This window comes from Lycium barbarum, chromosome 8 (genome assembly GCF_019175385.1).
Source record: "Lycium barbarum isolate Lr01 chromosome 8, ASM1917538v2, whole genome shotgun sequence".
NCBI lineage: Eukaryota > Viridiplantae > Streptophyta > Magnoliopsida > Solanales > Solanaceae > Lycium > Lycium barbarum.
The window spans coordinates 5754871-5781115 of NC_083344.1; the positions used below are offsets into that span (position 1 = coordinate 5754871).

Below are 26245 nucleotides of genomic sequence, written 5' to 3' on the forward strand. Positions count from 1 at the left end.
CAAAGGACAATGCAGCGGATATGTTGACCAAGGGGGTTCATGTTGTCAAGTTCAGTCATTGTATGAATTTGGTTGGAGTTCGCATCAACTGATACGTCAGGATGGAGAGCGGCAGGGCAGGTAGAGCTACTAGTATGTACAAGGTTCCGGTTAGTGTCTCTTGTTTCCTACACGGAGTTAGCTCACGTAGGCTTAGAGACATTGGACTGAATAACGTTCATATGGAAGCTCGAAATTCATCTCAAGGTGGAGATTGTGAAGTTGAGAAGATATTCACGCCAATTCCTACTCAAAAGAGGAAAGAAATAAAAGGAAACTTTTTTTCTTTGTTGGTTTTCGAGTGTGATTGAGATTTAGATGCTTTCTAAGAAAGGATTATACCTAGTAGTATAAATACATGCTAGCTAGGATTTATGATGGACAGAACATCGAACCTAAGAATATTCAATCTTGTAACTTACTTTCTCCCTTGATATTAATAAAAGTGTCGGCCGTTCTCCGTGGACTAGGATCACATCGATTCTAACCACGTTAATTACTGTGTATTTATCGTTTCCGTGCTAACACTTCCCTATTCCATCCCTGAGAATATCTTTAAGTCTTCAATAATCTAATATCCTATACAAACCGCCTTTACAAGATTCAGCTTTTATTGCAGGACTTTTATACTACATAATTGCTCATCAAAATAATAGCCGGAAAATATATATGTTTTGAATATTAATATATATATATATATATATATATATATATATATATAATATTCATATTTTATACATAAACAATATATTTTTTTATATATATATTTGACTAGCGGCTATAATCATTTTTTGGCAAGCGGCTAAATATATAACTTTTCCGTTTATTTTTGCGCCCCTTCCCAAAGGGCTGATTTGCAAAAGAAAGAAAGAAAAAGGAGCAGGAAAAAAGAAATTAAACGGAGGTGTTAACCAAAGTAAACGTAGCCAAAGATGATAGTAGTAGTTTCAATATTTCATTATTTCAAGTGTTGGATTCAACATTCTACCAAAGATTTCTTCTTTTACCTTCCACTGTCAACGGGCCTAAATGAATTCTCTTCAAAAGTTTCTAATATATTCTGTCTCACATGGATGAAACACCACACTAGAAGACTCTTTTTGATTTTGGGCACTGGGATTACATGTCACGACCTAACTTGAACAGGATCTGTTCTATTGGCTCGTACCACTGTTCTAAGGAGACAGTGTGTTGGCTCCAATTGTGGTGCTGGGATGGTCTAATTGCTGTCTGACGGACCCTTCAAATTTTTTTTTTCTTTGTTGCGTTTTCACTTCTTATATTTTGTTCGCGTTCCTTCGAGGACATTCCATAAAATTGGAAGGATACAGAGAATATTATCTTTTGCTGGCAATATTCACCATTTGATTACTAAACCAACTTTTCTAGCTAGGCATCTCAAAGTACTCCCTCGGTCTTAAAATACTTGTCACGTTTAGCTTTTCGAGAGTCAAATTACATAAACTTTGATCAATATTTTAAGATGCATTTTCTTACCAGTACATCCTATCCTCCCCATACCCCACTTATGGAATTACATTGGGTATGTTGTTGGTGTTGTATTGATATGAGAAAAATTGTAACTTATAGTAATTTTCTGTATAATTTTTGAGTATATAAGTTTGAATGATAAAATATTAAATTAATCTTATCTAATTTAGCTCCGAAAATTAGGCATCGAAAATAGAAACGTGACAAGTATTTTGGGACAGAGAAAATAAAGGTTGTCGGCACCATCAAGACAGCAATGAATCATTTTAAGCCTCTTAATTTAGTCTTTTGAAGCCATGCAAGAGCACATGTACTAAATATTCTACACACACTTCCATTTAACCAGATGAATATTGTCGTTCAATTTTCCTCTTATAAAGTGGGATTATCCCATTTCTGAAGACATGCAATAGCCAAGATTATAGTTTTAATTAACACTCATTATTTGAAGTGTTGAATTGAACATTCTACCATAGACTTCTCTTTTCTACCTTCCCCTTTCAACGGGCCTAAATTAGTTCGCTTCAAAAGTTTTGTACCGCATCGATAAGACACAACACTAAAAGACTCTTTTTAACAATGAGCACCATAACTACTAGTCACGACCTTACTTGAACAGGATCTGTTCTATAGGCTCGTACCATTGTATCCTTGAGTTCTGAGGAGACCAGAAACCAAGTCTGGTGGATGACTCGTGGCCATTTGACCAGAGCGTGATTAATAGCTTTCAGTGTCGTAGATGATCTGTTTTTTTACTTCTTATCTTTTGCTGGTTAGCCTAATGGCCTTCAAGTGAAGAATTTCATTTTAATCAAACCAAAAAAATGATATATTTATGTGATGGTGTTCAGATTTTGAGAATTAAATGAATTATTCTTTGACCGCAATTTTTTTATGTCTTTTAAATATTTTGAATTATTAATTATTGTAACTTATAGTATTTTTTTACGGAGTTACAAATATGTAAATTTTATTTCGAAAAAAATCAGATTCTATGTCCAAATGTACGGTCAAAATTAAGACGTTCGAATCGTGAAAAGTGTCATGAAATCAGGACAAGGGGAGTAACAATTTAACTTAAAACTTTCTATTTTATCCTTAGTGAGATTATCTATAGTCACTCAAATATGTATGACTTATTTTTTACCATAAATTTTAAAAGTCTTACTTTTATTTTAAACTCCGTGCCAATCAAATATAATCACATAAATTAGGACGGAGCAATTAATATTCACCTTTTGATTTCTAAAACAACTTTTCTAGGCACTTCAAAGTAAAGCTTAGCACCATTAAAGGCTGTAATGAATGATATTACTAAGCCTGTCAATTTAATCTTTTGAATACATGCAATAGCACATGTTCTGAATGTTCTACATACACTTCATTTAATTTAAATGAATAAATTGTCCTCTTATATAAAGTGGGATTATCCTATTTCTTAAGGCAAAAATGAGTTTTAAAGGCTATTCTTAGTTTTTTTCAGAAGATATATTTAAATTTAAATTTAAGTTTAAGTTAATTTGAAATGGACATGTATGCTCTTAACATGATATGACTATTTGGAGTAGTCTTCTTTTTAAATTCTATAAACTGAAGTCTTAGTTAAGGAAGTGGCGAAGTCAAGTGTATTTTAATGTGATTTTGTTGGATACTGAGACGTGAAGGAACTTGCATGTATTTTCTCGAAATATATACAAACAATATTTTTGTAAAGACAGTAAATTTACAGATAAAAATAATTTGATGGTCTAAAATTATTTATAAGTTGTGCAAGATCATTGACCATATAGTGTTATGAAGAATTGGGATCGTTTTCATTGATAGAAAATACTATTGGTAAATAATATATACATAAAGGATTTTTACACTACATAGCAGCCCAACAAACTTCATAAAAAAATATTTTAAATTATTTTCACTATCTAATTTGTGTATAATTGGTGTGTAAATATTATATAGTTATATACTTATTATACACTTGTTATACACTTTTTATATATTGAGTATACACTAGCTACGCCTATAAAGAGTTGCAGCTAGACGGGCGAAATGTTTTATAGTCGCCCGATTAAAAGTATTAGAAACCGTATTTATAAGTTGAATAGGCACATTGGTGTAAATTGTCACCAATGAGTCTATTAGTTCTCAAACAAAGACTATTGTTGTGAACCAAGTGAGCCCCTCATTGATTGCAAAGAGTATTTAGTAATGATTTGAAAGTTAAATAGATTTTTTCACCTAATAAACTAGTCTCATGAGGTTGAAATATTCAATTTATATTTCACAATACAATATTATTAGTGGTTACAGACTTGGGATAAAAAAACACGATATACACATGAAATAGAAGTTTAAGAAAATTACGTAGTAAAAATGCTGCATGCGGATTATATATGCTAAAAGTTTCAAAAGGCAAATTATCCAATATATCTATATGTGATGATTAACGAAAGCTCTAATCAATCAAAGTGCTTTCACACAGTAAAAGTGTACCTCTAGACTCTAGTATATACAGCCAGCCATATTTGCATGTTAGCTGAGAAAGTATTTTATTGTCACCAATCAAGTCCCACCAACAAGCAGTATGCTACTGTAATCATAACGGTATGCAATTATTTTGCCGACTTTAGTATAGTAATCTTTCGCAAGTATATGCCTATTTTAATGTTATTTCTTTGGCTTAATTCATATGCACCCCATCAAACTTGTTCTTATTTCTGTTGAATCTCTGAACTCATTCTTAAGTGTGTCTATCAAACCTTCTAAATTTGATTTTTATTAGAAGCAAAAAATAAATTGTGGTAATGAAAGTAAAGTAATATTTTAGACGTGTGGTAAGCTATTCTTTAGGTCATGGATGTGTAGGTTTCTGCTCTTTCATTGCCAGCTTAATTAAGAGCATACTATTTTTTCCCTTCTCAATTGCTGCTAATCTTAACTAAGAAAAAAAGGCATAATTAAATTAGAATATATATTAGCATGTTGCTACATTGAAGATAAAATATTATGCAAGTTAGATTGTATTTAATAGACACACTTAAGAATGAGTTCATGGGTTCAATAGGAACAATACTTAGTTGAGATGCCAAAATGAAAAAAAAAAGGATAAGTTCAGGGGCATATGCATTAAGCCTATTTTTTTTCTTAATGTTCTTTTTTCCCTCTCTCCTGTTCTCCCTTTATTATGTATAGATTTTTTCCAAGGAACTTAAAGATTTTTGTTTTTTTTATGTACATCCGGTATTTATACCACAAATAAATATCAATTTTGGTAAGCAAAATTAATATTTTATTTATCAAAATAATATTATAAAAAAATAAAAAATTATTGACCAGTTCAGTTTTAACCTTTTCTAACAACCTACTACAACTAGTCTAGGCGGAAATACAAGATCTAAGACTAATTACAGCTTTCTCTTCTATGAAACCAGAAAGTTTGAATGGAGAACAAATACACTACTGATTAACATTTCTCTACCAGCATAGGATAAGAATTTAAAAATCCAATTGTTAATTCCTGTTACACATTTGAATTGACCATTTTTAGCCTGTTATATTAACTATAACACTAGAGTTAATTTTCTTTTTTGAGATTTGAAATAAAATTCAATCAATGGCAACCACGAATGAACCGTTAACAAAGTAATCTAGTTTGATTTCTTCCACTTAGTTGATCTTAAGAATACAACTAATCAAACATTACACTTAAAAAGTGGAAACTTAAGAATACAACTGATCAGACATGACACTTAAAAGTTCTGACAGTAGAATTGTAGGGGCACTCAGCAAAGAGAACCCCTCCAAAAATAAGCGTATGCCACTAAATGCAGAGCGCACACGGTATTCTTTAGTAAAAGGCGAAAGAATAGTTCGCTCAGTGTCACTGCATGGCTGCGTGAGTTATGCCTAAGCTTTTGTTAACCATTTTATATAACAAGAAGTTGGTGCTTTCTCTTTCTGTTTCGATGTGGGAGTCAATCTCTCCTTTTCCCCAACTTTTTAAGGCATCAAAGTATATAGCTCTGCTTCTTCTCTTCATCATTTCCTTCACTTATGATATGGGGGAGCAAATAGAAGAGAGATTCTATATAAGAGATGATAAAATGCAAGAAATGGGAATTTTTGGTAGGAAGATATATGAAATTATTATATTGATAAAATTGAAACTCTAAAAGTGTTTCAATATCTTTGCTTGTGGATAAGTTCTTGTCTCAATTCTGGTTTATATACAAGATGAGTAAAATCGGATTAACAAATCTGAGTTCCTTTGTAAGGGATATGGCAAAAGAATAAGGAACTATTGAGTTCATTTAACTTTATAATTGCTTGCTATATATAAGTTGTTTTTCCGTTGCACATGGACTCGAAAAAGGAAATGGGGAGAGAATAGTGGAGAATTGAACTCACAATACCTATTGTGTGAAAGACTTTTACTGTTATCACTAGACCGTAAACTCACAACACCTATTCTATGAAAGACTCCATCGATACCGTTGGATTGGAAACTCACAAGCGAAATACTCTGATCGATACCACTGAATTGTAAACTCACAACACATATTGTGTGAAAGACTCTCACCGATACAACTAAAGTGTAAACTCACAACACCTATTGTGTGATAGACTCTCATCGATACCACTAAACTATAAACTCACAACACATATTGTGTAAAAGACTATCACCAATATCACTAAACTGTAAACTCAAAATACTTATCGTGTGAAAAACTCTCATCATCGATACTACTAAACTCTAACCTAGAGGTTGTGATCCCATTTATTAGTTTTGCTTTGGGAAGTATTTGGATATGCAATTCGCTTTAATTCGATCACAGAAAAAAGAAAAAAAAAAAAAACCTTTGATCGAAATGATAATTTGCTAGACGAATTGGTGTTGCCTTCCATCCGCGAAACTTAAATATCGGTGTTGTATATTTTGTTGTGTAAACAATTAAGTGCCCTTTGTTTTGCTACTGTATATTATTTGAAAGTTAGTTATGATAATGTGTAATATCTATGGTCCTAGAAGGGTGCCTAATTGCCAGAAGAAGTGACACTGATTTATACATTAATTTATGTTTTATTGGGTGCTTCACTTTTGTTACTTTGTTGTCCGTATGCAAATGAAAGACAGTTTGGCACTCTGACATGGACTAAATATGTGTTTATAAACCAATAAGAAGTACTATAGTATAAAAAATAAAAATAAAATGAGACTTTTAGGATACTTACACAAAGCTGAGTCATCTTTTACTATATTATAAAAATGATTTCATAAATTACAAGAAAATACCATCGTAATGATTTCATAAATTACAAGAAAATACCATCGTAATTTGGATTGAAGCTCGATGAAACAATACATCAATGAGAAGATAATTTGATAAATATAATAACCATTTCTTATAATTTATAATTTTATAATGATAAATCAAAAATACAAAAAATGCTTCAAAACTCATCTTTATTGAAACCTTTCGTTAAAATATGAAAGAACATTTTCTAATAATAATAATAATAATAATAATAATAATAATAATAATAATAATAATTAAAAAAAAAAATGAAAGTGCCCCGTCTGAGGATTTATCCACCTGTCATTCAGTTAGTGACAAAAGTGAAGGAATTATCTTTTTTGTACTTAGGAAGAAGACGATCTGTCTATATTGGCTTTTGGTCTCGTAGGATTTACCTTTTTTACCTTATGCAATCATTATTCTACTTTCTTATCAATCCTACCGTATTTTTTTTTATTAATTAAACAGTATTTCAACACGTGAATATGATGTTTAAAATTCTCATCTGAAACACAAAATCTTCCATCAACAGAACAGACAGAAGCATTCCGATTACGTGAACGTAATGTATAAATTTATCTCGTCATATTCTAATTAATTAACTAAGCCTGTTAATGTACTCTTTTGAAGACATGCAATAGCACACGTTTTAAATTTTCTACATACACTTGATTTAATGAAATGAATTAATTGTACGTACTTCGCTATTCCTCTTATAAAGTAGTAGAAATTATCTCACTTCGAAAAGCAAAATGAGTATAAAGGCTATCTTTAATCTACCTATCTATATTATTTTAAAAGCATGAAGATAAATGCTGGTTGATCAAACTATTCTTCAAATATTGAACGACTTTTATACCCTTAGCCATTAGAGTTAACTTCTACTAGGAAAGGATACAATTGTCATTACGAACAAGAGTTCTATTATAATAAGGAGTCACCGGAGGAAATAAAATAAAATTATGAATAGAACGCTAGAGTTAAAAGAGAACCAAGGAAGAGAAAGACGATGCACTAATTAAAATAGGAGAAGAAAATTAAAGAACAAGCTAAGGCTGACATTGAAAAGGAAGCCATACAACCAAATATTTACGTAATACAAAGTCTAATTCAAATTTTCAAGTATCTTAGATTACTAACGAAAATTAATACGTCTAATAGCAAGAATTTAGGATTGGATATGTAGAATAGAACTATGTTAAATACCCCGCTCCTTCCAAACTTAGTCGTTACTTCTATTTGGACATATTGTATCTAAATATGAATTGATCGAAAATGATGGTGGAGGGTGAAAATTTTAGTGGTGGAAGATGGGAGGAATAAAATGGGTTAAGGCCTTGAGGGTGATGAGGTGGCAATGCCAAGTGGCATCAATGTCATCAAATATCATTGCCATGTAGCATAGGATGTCCAAGGTGGACAACTTTAACGGTGGACGAGTATATTTGTGCCCAAAGTATAACGGTAAGGGTATATTTGAACCTAAAGTATAATGAGGGGTATATTTGGCCCATTTCCAATAGTACAGGGGTATATTTGGCCCTTTTCCGTATTATTTATATCCAGATTAAAAGAAGGCAATGAAAGAAACATTATTTTCTCCAAACAATTTCAAACGTGTAAAAGAGAAGTATCATACTAGAAAGTTATATTTTTTTTTATAAAATAACTAAACAAAAAAAAAAGATTGGTTGGCTAACGAATCGCTAATTTGGGAGTATTTGATTCATAAAATATTATTTACGGAAAAGGGCCAAAATTACCCCTGAACTTTGAAAAATAGTTCATCCATACCCTTCGTTATACTTTAGGGCCAATTATACCCTTACAGTTATACTATGGGGTCAATTATACCCTTATGTCTAACTGCTGCCACGTGGCATCATCCCAGCCCTTCAAAATTATTTTACCTTCAAATAATTTTTTACCCACTAAAATAACTCAACCCGACCCGAATTTTTTTTCCAGCAAAAATAATACGGAATTATTTTCATTTTATTTTGCTGGAAAAATTATCCGTATTATTTTTGCTGGAAAAAAAAATTCGGGTCGGGTTGAGTTATTTTAGTGGGTAAAAAAATTATTTGAAGGTAAAATAATTTTGAAGGGCTGGGATGATGCCATGTGGCAGCAGTTAGACATAAGAGTATAATTGACCCCATAGTATAATTGTAAGGGTATAATTGGCCCTAAAGTATAACGAAGGGTATGGATGAACTATTTTTCAAAGTTCAGGGGTAATTTTGACCCTTTTCCGTATTATTTATTTAAGTTTCTTATCAGTACAGAAAAGAAAAAAAGAGTTTTGTAATACATATAAGATCCATAACTAGGAAACTAGAGAACTCATCTTTTAAGTTTCTAATACAATATCTAATTAATATTAAATTTAGTTATTAGGTAACCACATTATACGCAAGTATAATTTATTATTTTAATATAAATATTATAAGAATCGATAAGGAATATTCGTGCAACGCACATAGATAGAAACTAGTTTTAATAAAAAAAAACATGAATCTAGATTTAAGTTTGAAAAGAACATATATATGATCATAAAATGATATGACTATTCTGATTAGTCTCCTTTCAAATTAAACTCTATAGATGGCTTCGTTAAAGAAGTGGCTAAGTCAATTTCGATTCAGTAGCTTTATCAAATCCTGAAGGAACTCGCATGTATTTTAACAAATAGTACACGACCAATTTTCGTCTTAATTCTATTGTATCAATAAAACTGTACCCTATTCGATCGTGTGAATACAGTGTGTATTGTATAAGCCTTTTGTTCATGCAAGGTGATACATGAGGTCCGAGGTTATAGTCTTTCTCTAATAGACGATATATGGGAACATGAGGTTTACTTATGGAAGATGTATAATGATGTGTCCTGCAAGATATTTTCACCGCTAATTCATGCTAAATTGTTTATAGCTAATAAAATTTTTGATACTACATTGCTGAGTAGGATTAGCAACAAATTTTTCAATTTAGTTTTAGAATTTGTCTATGGGTAAATTCTATTTTCTCACTAGTATCATTGACCCTTTCTGGCAACATATCTCAATCTCTAGGCCAAAAGGTAAACGTCCAATTTCAAGAAAACATATTTTTCTCTTAGGCATTTTATTATACTACTGGGTTCAATTTTCTTCACTTTCCATCCATGAGCATATCTTAAATCTTCCAATCTTCAATCATAGAGGTGGAACCACAATTTGAAGTTTATGGGATTTCAGTCATTTTAACTTACTGAGTTTTGAATTAATAATTTGTATATATTCAGTCGATTTCTTAAGACAAATATAAGATTTGGATCAAAGTTGCTTGATTTCGCCGAACCCGTAACTGAAAGCCTAGCTCTGCCCCTTTTGAATAATCCCAATTATCCGATACAAATTGCCATTACAAGATTCAGATTTTATTTATGCACCCTTTCTCAAAACGCTTGATTTGCAAAAGAAAGAAATAAAGAAGGTAGCATTAATAAAATTATCTTTTGAAGAAAAAAAAAAAGAGAAAAGAAGAAGAACGGAGCTAAGATATTATAGTTTCAATATTCTTTATTTCAAAAGTTGGATTCAACATTCTACCAAAGACTTCTCTTTTCTACCTTCCCCCTTCCAACGGGCCTAAAATTCTCTTCAAAAGTCTTAATGTATCTCTCTCCCACATCGATGAAACACCTCACTAGAAGACTCTTTTTATATTGGACACTGGAACTACAATGTCTTGACCTTACTTGAACAGGATCTGTTTCATAGGCTCGTACCACTTGATATACTTGAGTTCTAAGGGGACAAGAAATCAAGTCTGGTTGATGAATTCTGGCCATCAGACTAGAGCGTGATTTATAGTTTTCACTGACCTTTCGACCCGATTATCTTTTTGGTTGCCCTTTGGCTTTTTTGTGTTTTACTTCGTTATATTTTTGAACCCCTAAATAAAAATTTTGGCTCCACCATTGACCTGTGATGACCGAATCCAGGGATATAATTGTAATATTCACCATTTGATTACTAATAGGGGCTAATTTAGATGCCCGTAAATTTCAAATTAGGCACCTTAAAGGTTAGCACCGTCAAAGGCAACAAAGAATGATATTAAGCCTGTCAATTTAGAGCCCGTTTGGATTAGCTGAAAAAAGTGACTTTTAAGCATAAGTGCTTAGAGTCTGTTTGGATGGGCTTAAAAAAAGCAGCTTATAAGCTGCTTTTAATAAGCTAAGTCAAACGGACCCAATTATCTTTTTGGGCTTATTTTAAGCACAAAATGACTTATAAGCTGGTCAGTCAAACACTCAAAAAAGCTGAAAACAGTTTATAAGCGGCTTTTAATAAGCTAAGCCAAACGGACCCGATTATCTTTTTGGGCTTATTTTAAGCACAAAATGACTTATAAGCTGATCAGTCAAACACTCAAAAAAGCTGAAAATAGTTTATAAGTTGTTTTCAGCAACTTATAAGCCAATCCAAACGGGCTCTTAGTCTTTTGAAGACATGCAATATCATATGTTCTAAATGTTCTGCATACACCTTCATTTAATCAGACTAGTTTCAGGACACGTGCCACGCACGTGTAACCCAATTCAATCGGTAATAAAATCTTATAACAGTATTGATAGTATAAAAACATGTCTCTAATGAGTAATTAAAAATTTAAAGAAGAAAAGTGCAAGCTAAATTTGATATATAGTTAGCCTACGCGAATGACTTGATTGTTCAAACATTCTATTAGAATGAGCGTAGCACCTTTGTCCCTTTGGGTGTATGTTATTGGTTGTTTTACGTAGTACTTCATCAAAAATATCACTCTATCAGATAAGAGAAAATAGTGTATTTTAATGTTTTTTAGTGGGTAATAAAAACCTAAAGGACACCAACTTACATATGTAGCCAAACTAACAAAAGAGAATAAATAGAAGTACAAAAAAATAATGAGGTAAAAAATGTTCAATTGTTAAAACAAACAAATACCGAAAATGCCTAAATAATAGTTAAGACTTCAAGAGAAATGATCATTTCAATTATGAATGCACCCATTATATTCTTCTTATCCTTTTAGCGTTGCATCAAAAGCTATTTTAAATTTAGATGTTGATTTTGATTGGGCGACGGAGGAGTACTATAGCATGTTCTGTCAAAATTATTTCCTTATAATCATGCTCAAATTAAAGTACATGTTGAGTTGTTTCTTTAGTTTGAGTTTTTGATTTATTAATCTTTCTTGGACAATCCGACATCTAATCCATTTATGAAGACCAAATGTCATATGTTGTAAAATTAACAAAAAAGAGAACGATTGTAAATTTAAAATAATGAAGTAATAGGCACATGGTGATATCCTTTTACCTCAAATATGATAGATAGTATTATATCAACGGGCTAAACAATAAGTACAAATAAACCAATTAGAAAGTAACAAAACAGCACACTATAGATTAAATCCGCTAAAAATAATAATTGTAAACTTAAAATAGCGAAGTAAGAGACAGGCACATGGTGATATCCTTTTACCACAAATATGATGAAGATAGTATTATATCAACGGGCTAATAAACAGTAGAAATAAACCAATTAGAAAGTACAAAACAACACACTATAAAATAAAACCCGCTAATTTTTTTTTAACAGAAAATTGAAATTATATTGAGTACAAGTTATTCTAAAAATACAAACTCTTGAATGGTAGCCAACAGAAAATGAGCTTCTCTAATATAAAAAGAAATCGATTTACAAGAGAGATGAGCAGAATACATAAAATAAAAAGTGCAAATTTCTAAGGGAAAAGAGAGCTTCTAACAAGAGAAGAGAAAATGGAACAAAGGGATAGACAGATTTGACACTTTCGGTGTCTACTTTTATAAGGTGCAGAATGTTATGTAACAGGTAGAAGCTTAAAGGACAAACCAATAAAATTTGGAATGTAAAAGGGTGATATTCTTAATTGTAACCTATAATAATTGCTGGGCAGATGAAACATCCTTCCCCCATTAACTCGGTGCAATGTAGCTGATCTGATTTATTTAATTTATTAATTATTAATAGAAGATATTCTTTTTTTTCTAAAAGGATAAAATCGTAATTCAACTTTTGACTTAGAGTGTTCCCACTTTTAGTATAATAATGATGAATAAATTGTCCTCTTATAAAGTGGGATTATCCCATTTCTGAAGGCAAAAATAAGGTTTAAAGTCTATTTATTTTATTCAAAATACGAACTTAGAGTTGATGTTTGAAAAGAATATGTATGTTCTTAAAAGCCTTAATGCATTAAATAGGAACAACACTTAATTGAGGTGTCAATATGAAAAAAAAGACAAGTTTAGGAGACCGCATATGCATTAAGCCTTCTTAAAATGATATGACTATCCGGAATAGTCTCTTTTTAATTCTACAAATTGAAGTCTTTCTTAAAGAAGAGGGGAAGCCAATTGTACTGTAATGTGTTTTTGTTGGATCCTCAAAAGACTTGCAAGTATTTTTCCAAACTATATATGAACAACATTTTTTTTTTAAAGACAATGAATTTATAGATAAAATGATTTGATGATGTAAAAATTATTTATACTGACAGTGTATATTACTAAAACTCATTAATAAAACAATATTATTCGATCGACCGTGTGAATGTGAGTATACTGTATAAGCTTTTATTGTCTATGCAAGGTAACAACTTGGGTCCAAAGTTGCAGTCTTTCTCTAATAGATGAGTAAATGGGGAATGTGGGGACATGAGGTCTACTTATGTATGGAAGAGAGTATGGAAGATGTACAATGAGTTGTGCAAGATCATTGTCCATGTAGTGTTATGAACAGTTGAAATATTTTTCATTGTTTGCAAATACTATTGGTAAATAATACTATTTATAGAGGACTTTTATACTACACAGCTGCCCAACAAATTTCATAATAAAATAAGTTTAGTTAGTTAGTATGATTACTATCTAGTTTGTATATAATCGGCGTGGAAACATTATACTGTTATATACTCATTATACACTTATACACTTTTTATATATTGAGTATACACCAGTGATGGCTACAAAGAATTACGGCTAGGCGGGTGAAATGTTTTATAGCCGCCTGACTAAAATGTTAGGATCCGTATTTATAAATTAAATGGGAAGGGAAATTTGCAGGATTGCCCTTCGCTGGGGTGGTCTTTAACTTTTACCCCTCAAAATGGTGGTCTTTAAATTTTGTCCTTCAGGCAGAAATTCTGCAAATTAAAAACCACCCCAAATGAAGGACAATCCGCAAAAAAAAAAAAAGGAATGGGAACATATATTTATATATTGGTCTTTTGGTTTGGGCTACTTGAACTGGTGACGTGAACCTGTGGGGAGTGCAAGTTGTGATCAACTAGTAGGACGCTAAAATTGGTGGTCTAGACTCAAAAAGGGTGCTCGTTGTGACTGATTTAGCTCGAAAAGAAAAAAAATATCGATTGTGCCAATAAAGTGTCTGGAATATTTAAAAAGTGGTGTCAATTGTCACCAATGAGACCATTAATTCTCAAACAAAGACGATTGTTGTGAACCAATCGAGTCGCTCATTGATTGCAAAGAGTATTTAGTAATGATTTGTGAGTTAAATAGATCTTTTTCACCTAATAAACTAGTCTTTTGAAGTTGAAATATTCAATTTATATTTCACAACACAATATTATTGTTGGTTACAGACTTAGGATAAAAAAAACACGATATACGCATGGAATACAAGTTTAAGAAAGGTACATAATAAGCATACTACATGTGGATAATATGCTACTCCCTCCGTCCCATAATAAGTGTCACCTTAGCCAAAAACACGCATATTAAGAAATCAATAATGCAATGTGAAGTTTACTAAATTATCCCTATATAATAAAAATAAATTTCTTTTTCCTCTTGAGTAGAGCATGCACAAGTAGTAATTCTTTTGACATTGAAAATCCAACAATACCAAGTTACTATGTGACTTTTCCAATCATCATTTAGATGTTACTTTAACTTGAAAGTTTTGTCTAACGGTAGAGTTGGAAAAACTAACCAATTTATGTCTTGGTTTCCTAATGTGACACTTATTATGTGATAATTTTTTTTTACTAAGATAACACTTATTTTGGGACAGAGAGAGTAAAAGTTTCAAAAATCAAGTTATCCAATATAACTTATATGTAATGATCATGTAAGCTCTAATCATTGATAGTGCTTTTCACACAGTAACAAGTATACCTCAAGTCTAGCCAGGCATATTGGCATGTTTGCGGAGAAAGTATTTTATTGTCGCCAATTAAGCCCCAGCAACAAGCAGTATTCTACTGTAATCATTAAAGTATGCAATTATTTGCCGACTTTGATATGGGAATCTTTCCCAAGTATATGCCTATTTTAATCATTACGTATTTCTTTTCTTTATCTTCTTTTTTCCGTCTTTCTCCTTTTCTCCCTTTATTATGTATCGATTTTTTCCAAAGAACTTTAAGATTTTTTTTATTTTTTATGTACATCCGGTATTTATACCACAAATAAATATCAATTTTGGTAAGCAAAATTAAAATTTTATTTATCAAAACAATATTATAAAAAATAAAAAAAAATTATTGACCAGTTCAGTTTTAACCTTTTCTAACAACCTACTACAACTAGTCTAGGCAGAAATACAAGATCTAGACTAATTACAACTTTCTCTTCTATGAAACCAGAAAGTTTGAATGGAGAACAATACACTACTGATTAACATTTCTCTACCAGCATAGGATAAGAATTTAAAAGTCCAATTGTTAATCCCTGTTCACACATTTGAATTGAGCATTTTTTAGGCAGTAATATTAACTATTCTCTGCCATGTTTAAAATATGCACTTCGTTAGAAGAGCTTGACCAAATACTGAAGAAGAATTACCAACCACTAGAGTTTATTTCCTTTTTTGAGATTTGAAATAATTCAATCAATGGCAACCATGAATGAACTGTTAACAAAGTAAATCTAGTTTGAGATTTCTTCCACTTCGTTGATCTTAAGGGGATACAACTAATCAAACATAGACACTTCAAATATTAAAATTAGAATTATAACCACTAAATGCAAAGCGCACACGGTATTCTTTAGTAAAAGGCAAAAAAATAGTTCACTTTGTGCTCACTGCGTTGCTTCATAAGTCATGCCTAACCGTTTGTTAACCATTTTATCTAACAAGAAGTTGGTGCTCTCTCTTTCTGTTTAGATGTGGGAGTCAATCACTACTTTTCCTCAACTTTTTAAGGCATCAAAGTATATGGCTCTGCTTCTTCTCTTCATCATTTCCTTCAGTTATGATATGGGGGAGCAAATAGAAGAGAGATTCTATATAGGAGATGATAACATGCAAGAAATGGGAATTTTTGGTAAGAAGATTAATGAAATTATTATATTCATAAAATTGAAGTTCTAAAAGTGTTTCAATATCTTTGCCTGTGGATAAGTTCTTGTCTGAATTCTGCTTTATATCAAGATGAGTAAAATAACTTGACTATAGCAAAGCGAGGAACAATATCGGATCAACAAATCTGAGTTCCTTTGGAAGGGATATGGCAAAAGAATAAGGAACTATTGAGTTCATTTAACTTTATAATTGCTTGCTATATATTACTTGTTTTTTGACATGGAGTCGAAAAAGGAAATGAGGAGAGAATAGTGGAGAATTGAACTCACAATACCTATTGCGTGAAAGACTTTCACCATTATCACTAGACTGTAAACTGATCACAACACCTATTGTATGAAAGACTCCATCGATACCGCTGAATCAGAAACTCACAAGTGAAATACTCTGATCGATATCACTGAATTGTAAACTCACAACACATAATGTGTGAAAGACTCTCACCAATACAATTAAATTGTAAACTCACAACACCTATTGTGTGATGGACTCTCATCGGTACCACTAAACTATAAGCTCACAACACATATTGTGTAAAAGACTTTCACCAATATCATTAAACTGTAAACTCAAAATACTTATTGTGTGAAAAACTCTCATCATCGATACCACTAAACTGTCACCTACATGTTGTGATCCCATTTGTTAGTTTTGCTTTGGGAAGTATTTGGATATGCAATTCGCTTTAATTCGATCACGAAAAAAAAAACCCTTTTGATCGAAATGATAATTTGCTAGACTAATTGGTGTTGCCTTCCATCCGCGAAACTTAAATATCGGTGTTATTTATTTTGTTGTGTAAACAGTTAAGTGCCCCTTTGTTTTGCTACCGTATATTATTTGAAAGTTAGTTATGATAATGTGTAATATCTATAGTCCTAGAAGGGTGCCTAATTGCCAGAAGAAATGACACTGATTTATACATTAATTTATGTTTTATTGGGTGCTTCACTTTTGTTACTTTGTTGTCCATATGCAAATGAAAGACACATGGATTAAATATTTACTCTATTATAGAAATGGGAATAAAGGGACGAACACATGCTTAAATAATTGTACTTTGTCTTGCACTGGAAAAACCTTTCAATGTAGTTTTACTTTTTAACCCTTATCTTTTCCTATAATTCACTATATGTCCTCAAGTCTTTTCAAATACTTGGACGTGTCCTTTCATAAAATTAAGAAAAGTTTTACCACGTGCCTCACATGTCAAGTCATACTTGTGCGAGGCACTTCGTTATTTGACAAATGGACAATTGGGCCCCACTTTCAAAGATTTCCTCTCTCCTCTGCCAAACTACTCTTTTATCTTCTTTCTCCCATTCCTCCGTTAATATGTTCTCAATTTTCTTCTACTACACTTTGTAGTTCACATGACCTACTAATTGGAATGACAAAAAATCCTCCACCAATGCCCAAATGCACTAGAAAAAAGCAAAAATAACTGAATGATATTTCCTTCAATATGGGTGAATAAAAATTTGGTAGATAGTGTCGTGTTACATCAAGAAAAGAAAGGAGAAAATTCATTGTTATTATCATTTTCAATTCTTATAACTAAAATGTTCTCATAAAAGTATCAAAGTCAAAACCCCATTGACCACTAAAATCGATTCAAAATCCACTGCTAAAGAAAAAAGCCTAGAACTGATTCAATCAGCTGCAAAAATCCCCCAAAAGGAATTTTCCAAAGTTAAACCTTTGAAATATAACACTTTCTAATCCGTATTATAAAAAAATAAAAAATTGCTCTAGATTTTTTTTCCTTAAAAAATAAATTGAACAAAATGGAGAAAAAAATGAATCTGAAAGAGGAACAAAAAATAAAATAATGGTTGAATGAACAAGGAAGAAGATAAAAGAAGGGATAAGTAGAAGAAAGAATGATGGGTATTTTACTGGAATAAGAGAGACGAAGGAATTAGGGTAGTTTGGCAGAGGAAGTCTTTGAAAGTGGGATCCAGATTGTCCATTTGTCAAGTAAACAAGTGCCTCACACAAGTATGACTTGGCATGTGAGTCACATAGTAAAACTTTTCTAAAATTAACAGCTCCTTCCTAGCCTTTGCTTGTGTCCATTCTTCTTTATTTTCTTTTTTTCACCCATTTCTTGGTGGTGGTATTTTGATAAAATTGTGATAGTTTTCCTCTTATATTTTGATTTTTGGTTTGATTTTTGACATGTATGTCATTATATTTTACCACTTATGCGAATGCGTGTTTTGGAATAGATACTTGGGCGCATCTATCAGAATGCATATTTATTACGTTATTGGAGGATGAATGAACACCTACTACAAATGGAACTTTTGGAATGAATACATATTTATTTAGTGTATGCAGTAATTGTTATTGAATTTTGGTGGGTATCAAATTGCACAATGGTACACCAAGGGTGTTCGTCAATATGCCTGAAACAAATTAAGTTATTTTTCACATTTTTTAAGGTACCTTTTTAGTGCAATTAAGCTTTACTTCTCTTTCCGCTCTAAAATTGTATGTGTTTTCTGATGTTGATGCACACATAAGTAGATTCAATTTGTTGAGAACACGGATGTCTGAGATCAGTCAACGGATGAATCAAAAGGTGCAAAGGAGCAAATCATACACGAAGTGTGCCACCATTAACAAGATATACCCTCCTCCAAAGCTCTTTCCGAGTAAAAGCTTTTATCAATCTTTGTTTCTCAATCTCTTTTTATCCCATTAGGATGTTCATTTTCGTGCTTTTATTTTTGGGTTTATGTGTGCATGTTATTGTTTTGGTAATTGAAATATCAAATATGTCAAAATTTTCTTCTTGATGTTTCTTTTGATCCCCATGTGGGGTAATCTAATAGCAGCTTTGGGATAAATAAGTCATGCTAACTTTCCCTAAAGCTAAAAGTTTATTTATTTTGATGGGCTCATACCCATGATGCGGCTCATAGTGGACAGAAATCAACAGATAATTAGCTGGTGAATGATTATCAACTACTCAGAATAACATGTTCGCATACTCTTTTTATCATTTGAACCCTTGACAGTTGACACCTAGACGCGTTTGGTCTAAATATGCTATCGTAGACTTGAAGCAACTTAAAAAACAATTACCATGAACTACCCTAAGCCTTAAAACAAGAAATCTTTTTTTTTTTTTGACAAGTGAGGGATGGCTCAGTGGTTAAGCACCTCCACCCACGACCGGTAGGTCCTGGGTTCGAGTCACACTGGAGGGGAAGTGTGGAAACACTATAAATCCTCCTAAAAATGGGAGGGGAAAAAAAAAAGAAAAAAAAAAAAAAAAAAAGATTTTTTGCTGAATGCATTGTTGTATTTTGTTAACATTCAGCTTGCATATTGTGCTTTTATTTATGAAGCTAATCAGGCCTTGAAAAATATATTTTTTAAGAAATACTTCTGATTGAGTATATGACCTTTTTTGTTAAACAGTTCTTATGGGTCTACAAGAATTCTTTTAAGAAAGAATGTCGTGTTGGTATTAATATTGAATAATTTTAAATGGGAGATTATTTGAAAATGCCTTTTCATAGCCGCGCATCCTAAGATATTTGTTATATAAATGAACATATGATGTTCGATGATCGTTGTAGGCATCTAACCTTTTTCCCACAAATCTTAGGAAAATGCAAAAGACAAATACCGCATCATTATCATTTACAGTCTTTGATCTCCACCACATTCTTCTTTTTCACTGACAGAAGAGTAAGAAGGGAAATGACCAACTGATAAGTAGCAAAGACGGGAAATTCGAGAATTACAATATAGTATCACCTTAGTGTAGCTGAGAACAAAACACGTCATCAGTCCCCTAGAAAGCCCTGTTGAGCAAAAAAAGTTCAGTTTGAGCCTACACATAAGATAGTGTAATTTCATTAAGCAAGAAAAGACTACATTTAGAAATATTCTTAGCATCCTTTTCGAGGAGTGTATATTGATTGTGGAGATCAAAGGGATTCTTACGCTTAGGTGAGGGTTCCACGTTCCAACTGACCGGCAATCCGAGTTGTAATTAGAAGAGCTTCACTTCCACGAGGAGATATTTGTAAGTGTCATGGTCCAAACTACCTCCTAGATGTTATGACCATTTCACATACAATGTTATCTATTTTGAAGTCATTAAAAAACATGTTCATAATATTGTATTAATAGAAAAACATGTGTAAGAGAGACAAGGTTGAGATATAGTCATCGCCAACTCCCACCACACCAGATGCAGATGTGATGTAAAGGGTGGGCTCGAGTAAGGTAAGTGAGTCAGCTTTCACTCGGTAGAAAAACAAACCTTTTCTATTTCTATTTATACCAGTTTCTGAGTTTTCCATAATAAGTTAATGCCTTTTGTTTGGCCAGGTATTTAGTTTCACTCCCAGGATTAGCATTTGCACTCAATATAGTGTTTGAAGGCATTGATGAGAAGTACATTTTTAAGCGGTCGAACATGTATATTAGTTTCTGTTTTTCACTTTATAATTGTTATGGATCTGCTGCTGCTATTAAATGTTCTCTCCATTTTTTTTATTATTGGTTCTTCTATTAGATATTTTTACGCGATGAAAAGTTTCTTTTACAATCTCGGCTTTCGCACTTACAAGATATAACCATTGTCTTCTTTGAGACTTCTCATTCACATCATAGCAGTGAGCAGCATCTCTTTGTTGGGAAGGACAAGGGCAATAGGAGTACCCAACTTCCTGTTTGGAAAAGAAACATATCATTCAAGATTAAATTTCGACAGGTGTTTCAACCAAGTGTTAGCTACTGAACTTTTCGAAGTTGTTCTTATCAATTTTAAATCAATCTTGGACACAATGTTGAAATATCTTACCGTTGGGCCCGTGCTAACCTCTTGCTAGTGTGTTTATAAACCAATAAGAAGTACTATAGAATAAAACAGAAAAAAGAAAATGAGACTTTTAGGATATTTACACAAAGCTGAGTAATTTTTTGTGTATTATAAAATGATTTCATAATTTACAAGAAAATACCATCGTAATTTGGATTGAATCTCGACGAAATAATATATCAATGAGAAGTTAATTTAATAAGTTTAATAACCATTTCTTATAATTTATAATTTATAATTTTATAATGATAAATCAATATATCAATGAGAAGTTAATTTGATAAGTTTAATAACCATTTCTTATACTTTATAATTTTATAATGATAAATCAAAAATACAAAAAATCGTCAAAACTCATCTTTATTGAAACCTTTCGTTAAAATATGAAAGAACATTTTGGTATAATAATAACATGAAAATGAAAGAGTACCATCTGAGGATTTTTCCACCTGCCAATCAGTAGGTGACAAAAGTGAAGGAATTATCCATTTTGTACTTAGGAAGAAGACGATCGGTCTATATTGGCTTTTGGTCTCGTTGCATTTACCTTTTTGACCTTTATTCAATCATTATTCTACTTTCTTATCAATTCTATCGTATTAATTAAACAGTATTTCAACACGTGAATATAATTAGGGGCGAAAAATTACGCTATATATACGAGGTTAAAAATATTCTACTCTTACGAGAAAGTACCAATCTTGTAGTTCCAACATATTTTAAAACCTTCTGTATCTTTGAACCTATCTTCCTAAAATGACCATATCTTCTGTACCACTGTTCTAAGGAGACAGTGTGTTGGCTCCAATTGTGGTGCTGGGATGGTCTAATTGCTGTCTGACGGACCATTCAATTTTTATTTTTTTTTGTTGCGTTTTCACTTCTTATATTTTGTTCGCGTTCCTTCGAGGACATTCCATAAAATTGGAAGGATACAGAGAATATTATCTTTTGCTGGCAATATTCACCATTTGATTACTAAACCAACTTTTCTAGCTAGGCATCTCAAAGTACTCCCTCGGTCTTAAAATACTTGTCACGTTTAGCTTTTCGAGAGTCAAATTACATGAACTTTGATCAATATTTTAAGATGCATTTTCTTACCAGTACATCCTATCCTTCTCATACTCCACTTATGGGATTACATTGGGTATGTTGTTGGTGTTGTATTGATATGAGAAAAATTATAACTTATAGTAATTTTCTGTATAATTTGTGAGTATATAAGTTTGAATGATAAAATATTAAATTAATTTTATCTAATTTAGCTCCGAAGATTAGGCATCGAAAATAGAAACGTGACAAGTATTTTGGGACAGAGGAAATAAAGGTTGTCGGCACCATCAAGACAGCAATGAATCATTTTAAGCCACTTAATTTAGTCTTTTGAAGCCATGCAAGAGCACATGTACTAAATATTCTACACACACTTTCATTTAACCAGATGAATATTGTCGTTCAATTTTCCTCTTATAAAGTGGGATTATCCCATTTCTGAAGACATGCAATAGCCAAGATTATAGTTTTAATTAACACTCATTATTTGAAGTGTTGAATTGAACATTCTACCATAGACTTCTCTTTTCTACCTTCCCCTTTCAACGGACCTAAATCAGTTCGCATCAAAAGTTTTGTACCGCATCGATAAGACACAGCACTAAAAGACTCTTTTTAACAATAAGCACCATTATCACAAGTCACGACCTTACTTGAACAGGATCTGTTCTATAGGCTCGTACCACTCCTTATCCTTGAGTTCTAAGGAGACAGGAAATCAAGTCTGGTTGATGACTCGTGCCCATTTGACCAGAGCGTGATTGACAGCTTCCACGACCCTCGGGTCATGGTGCCGTAGATGATCGTTCTTAGCCTCAATCATGATGCTAGGATGGTCTTGTGGCTGTCTGACAGACCTTAAAACTTTTTTTGCTCGTTCTTAGCTTCAATCATGATGCTAGGATGGTCTAATTGGTTGTCTAACAGACCCTTCAAACCTTTTTTGCTGTGTTTTTTTACTTCTTATCTTTTACCTTTTTTGCTGTGTTTTTTTACTTCCACGACCCTCGGGTCATGGTGCCGTAACCTTTTTTGCTGTGTTTTTTTACTTCTTATCTTTTACCTTTTTTGTTGTGTTTTTTTACTTCTTATCTTTTACCTTTTCGCCTAATGGACTTCAAGTGTCGTAGATGATCGTTCTTAGCTTCAATCATGATGCTAGGATGGTCTAATGGTTGTCTGACAGACCCTTCAAACTTTTTTTGCTGTAGATGATCGTTCTTAGCTTCAATCATGATGCTAGGATGGTCTAATGGTTGTCTGACAGACCCTTCAAACCTTTTTTGCTGTGTTTTTTTACTTCTTATCTTTTACCTTTTTTGCTGTGTTTTTTTACTTCCACGACCCTCGGGTCATGGTGCCGTAACCTTTTTTGCTGTGTTTTTTTACTTCTTATCTTTTACCTTTTTTGTTGTGTTTTTTTACTTCTTATCTTTTACCTTTTCGCCTAATGGACTTCAAGTGCCGTAGATGATCGTTCTTAGCTTCAATCATGATGCTAGGATGGTCTAATGGTTGTCTGACAGACCCTTCAAACTTTTTTTGCTGTAGATGATCGTTCTTAGCTTCAATCATGATGCTAGGATGGTCTAATGGTTGTCTGACAGACCCTTCAAACCTTTTTTGCTGTGTTTTTTTACTTCTTATCTTTTACCTTTTTTGCTGTGTTTTTTTACTTCCACGACCCTCGGGTCATGGTGCCGTAACCTTTTTTGCTGTGTTTTTTTACTTCTTATCTTTTACCTTTTTTGTTGTGTTTTTTTACTTCTTATCTTTTACCTTTTCGCCTAATGGACTTCAAGTGCCGTAGATGATCGTTCTTAGCTTCAATCATGATGCTAGGATGGTCTAATGGTTGTCTGACAGACCCTTCAAACTTTTTTTGCTGTAGATGATCGTTCTTAGCTTCAATCATGATGCTAGGATGGTCTAATGGTTGTCTGACAGACCCTTCAAACCTTTTTTGCTGTGTTTTTTTACTTCTTATCTTTTACCTTTTTTGCTGTGTTTTTTTACTTCCACGACCCTCGGGTCATGGTGCCGTAGATGATCGTTCTTAACCTCAATCATGATGCTAGGATGGTCTTATGGCTGTCTGACAGACCCTTCAAACCTTTTTTGCTGTGTTTTTTTACTTCTTATCTTTTACCTTTTTTGTTGTGTTTTTTTACTTCTTATCTTTTACCTTTTCGCCTAATGGACTTCAAGTGCCGTAGATGATCGTTCTTAGCTTCAATCATGATGCTAGGATGGTCTAATGGCTGTCTGACAGACCCTTCAAACCTTTTTTATTGTGTTTTTTTACTTCTTATCTTTTACCTTTTTTGTTGTGTTTTTTTACTTCTTATCTTTTGCTGGTTCGCCTAATGGACTTCAAGTGAAGAATGTCTTTTTAATCAGACCAAAAGTCTGGTGGATGACTCGTGCCCATTCGACCAGAGCGTGATTAATAGCTTTTGCTGGTTCGCCTATTGGACTTCAAGTGAAGAATGTCCTTTTAATCAGACCAAAAGTCTGGTGGATGACTCGTGCCCATTCGACCAGAGCGTGATTAATAGCTTCCACGACCCTCGGGTCATGGTGCCGTAGATGATCGTTCTTAGCCTCAATCATGATGCTAGGATGGTCTTATGGCTGTCTGACAGACCCTTCAAACCTTTTTTGCTGTGTTTTTTTACTTCTTATCTTTTACCTTTGTTGTTGGCCATTCGACCAGAGCGTGATTAATAGCTTCCACGACCCTCTGGTCATGGTGCCGTAGATGATTGTTCTTAACCTCAATCATGATGCTAGGATGGTCCAATGGCTGTCTGACAGACCCTTCAAACCTTTTTTGTTGTGTTTTTTTACTTTTTATCTTTTACCTTTTTTGTTGTGTTTTTTTACTTCTTATCTTTTGCTGGTTCGCCTAATGGACTTCAAGTGAAGAATGTCCTTTTAATCAGACCAAAAGTCTGGTGGATGACTCGTGCCCATTCGACCAGAGCGTGATTAATAGCTTCCACGACCCTCGAGTCATGGTGCCGTAGATGATCGTTCTTAGCCTCAATCATGATGCTAGGATGGTCTTATGGCTGTCTGACAGACCCGTCAAACCTTTTTTGCTGTGTTTTTTTACTTCTTATCTTTTACCTTTGTTGTTGGCCCTTCGACCAGAGCGTGATTAATAGCTTCCACGACCCTCTGGTCATGGTGCCGTAGATGATTGTTCTTAACCTCAATCATGATGCTAGGATGGTCCAATGGCTGTCTGACAGACCCGTCAAACCTTTTTTGCTGTGTTTTTTTACTTCTTATCTTTTACCTTTTTTGTTGTGTTTTTTTACTTCTTATCTTTTGCTGGTTCGCCTAATGGACTTCAAGTGCCGTAGATGATCGTTCTTAGCTTCAATCATGATGCTAGGATGGTCTAATGGCTGTCTGACAGACCCTTCAAACCTTTTTTGCTGTGTTTTTTTACTTCTTATCTTTTACCTTTTTTGTTGTGTTTTTTTACTTCTTATCTTTTGCTGGTTCGCCTAATGGACTTCAAGTGCCATAGATGATCGTTCTTAGCTTCAATCATGATGCTAGGATGGTCTAATGGCTGTCTGACAGACCCTTCAAACCTTTTTTGTTGTGTTTTTTTACTTCTTATCTTTTACCTTTTTTGTTGTGTTTTTTTACTTCTTATCTTTTGCTGGTTCGCCTAATGGACTTCAAGTGAAGAATGTCCTTTTAATCAGACCAAAAAATGATATCTTTTCACATTTAGTATTTTCTCCCTCTCAATTTATGTGATGGTGTTCAGATTTTAAGAATCAAATGAATTATTGTTTGACCACAATTTTTTTTATATGTCTTTTAAATATTTTGAATTATTAATTATTATAACTTAGAGTATTTTTTACGAAGTTTCAAATATGTAAATTTTATTTCGAAAAAACTCAAATTCTATGTCCAAATGTACAGTCAAAATTAAGACGTTTAAATCCCGAAAAGTGAAAAGTGTCATGTAAATCGGGACAAGGGGAGTAAAAATTTAAGTGATGGTGTTCAGATTTTGAGAATCAAATGAATTATTCTTTGACCGCAATTTTTTTATATGTCTTTTAAATATTTTGAATTAT

General features: G+C 32.7%; 2 non-coding genes and 3 pseudogenes across 2 annotated transcripts; 3 read left to right on the forward strand and 2 right to left on the reverse strand.

The window, feature by feature from the left end:
• The first annotated feature begins 2131 nt into the window (after nt 1-2131).
• Nucleotides 2132-2325, forward strand: LOC132608557 (small nucleolar RNA U3; annotated as a pseudogene).
• Nucleotides 2326-5307: 2982 nt separating this feature from the next.
• Nucleotides 5308-5423, reverse strand: LOC132608392 (U5 spliceosomal RNA). Its single transcript, XR_009570320.1, has one exon. It is a non-coding gene; the product is annotated as a U5 spliceosomal RNA (small nuclear RNA).
• Nucleotides 5424-15839: 10416 nt separating this feature from the next.
• On the reverse strand, nt 15840-15964 carry LOC132608394 (U5 spliceosomal RNA; annotated as a pseudogene).
• Nucleotides 15965-22779: 6815 nt separating this feature from the next.
• On the forward strand, nt 22780-22994 carry LOC132608550 (small nucleolar RNA U3). The gene has a single exon (XR_009570459.1). It is a non-coding gene; the product is annotated as a small nucleolar RNA U3 (small nucleolar RNA).
• Nucleotides 22995-24603: 1609 nt separating this feature from the next.
• LOC132608573 (small nucleolar RNA U3) lies at nt 24604-24784 on the forward strand (annotated as a pseudogene).
• Nucleotides 24785-26245: the final 1461 nt, after the last annotated feature.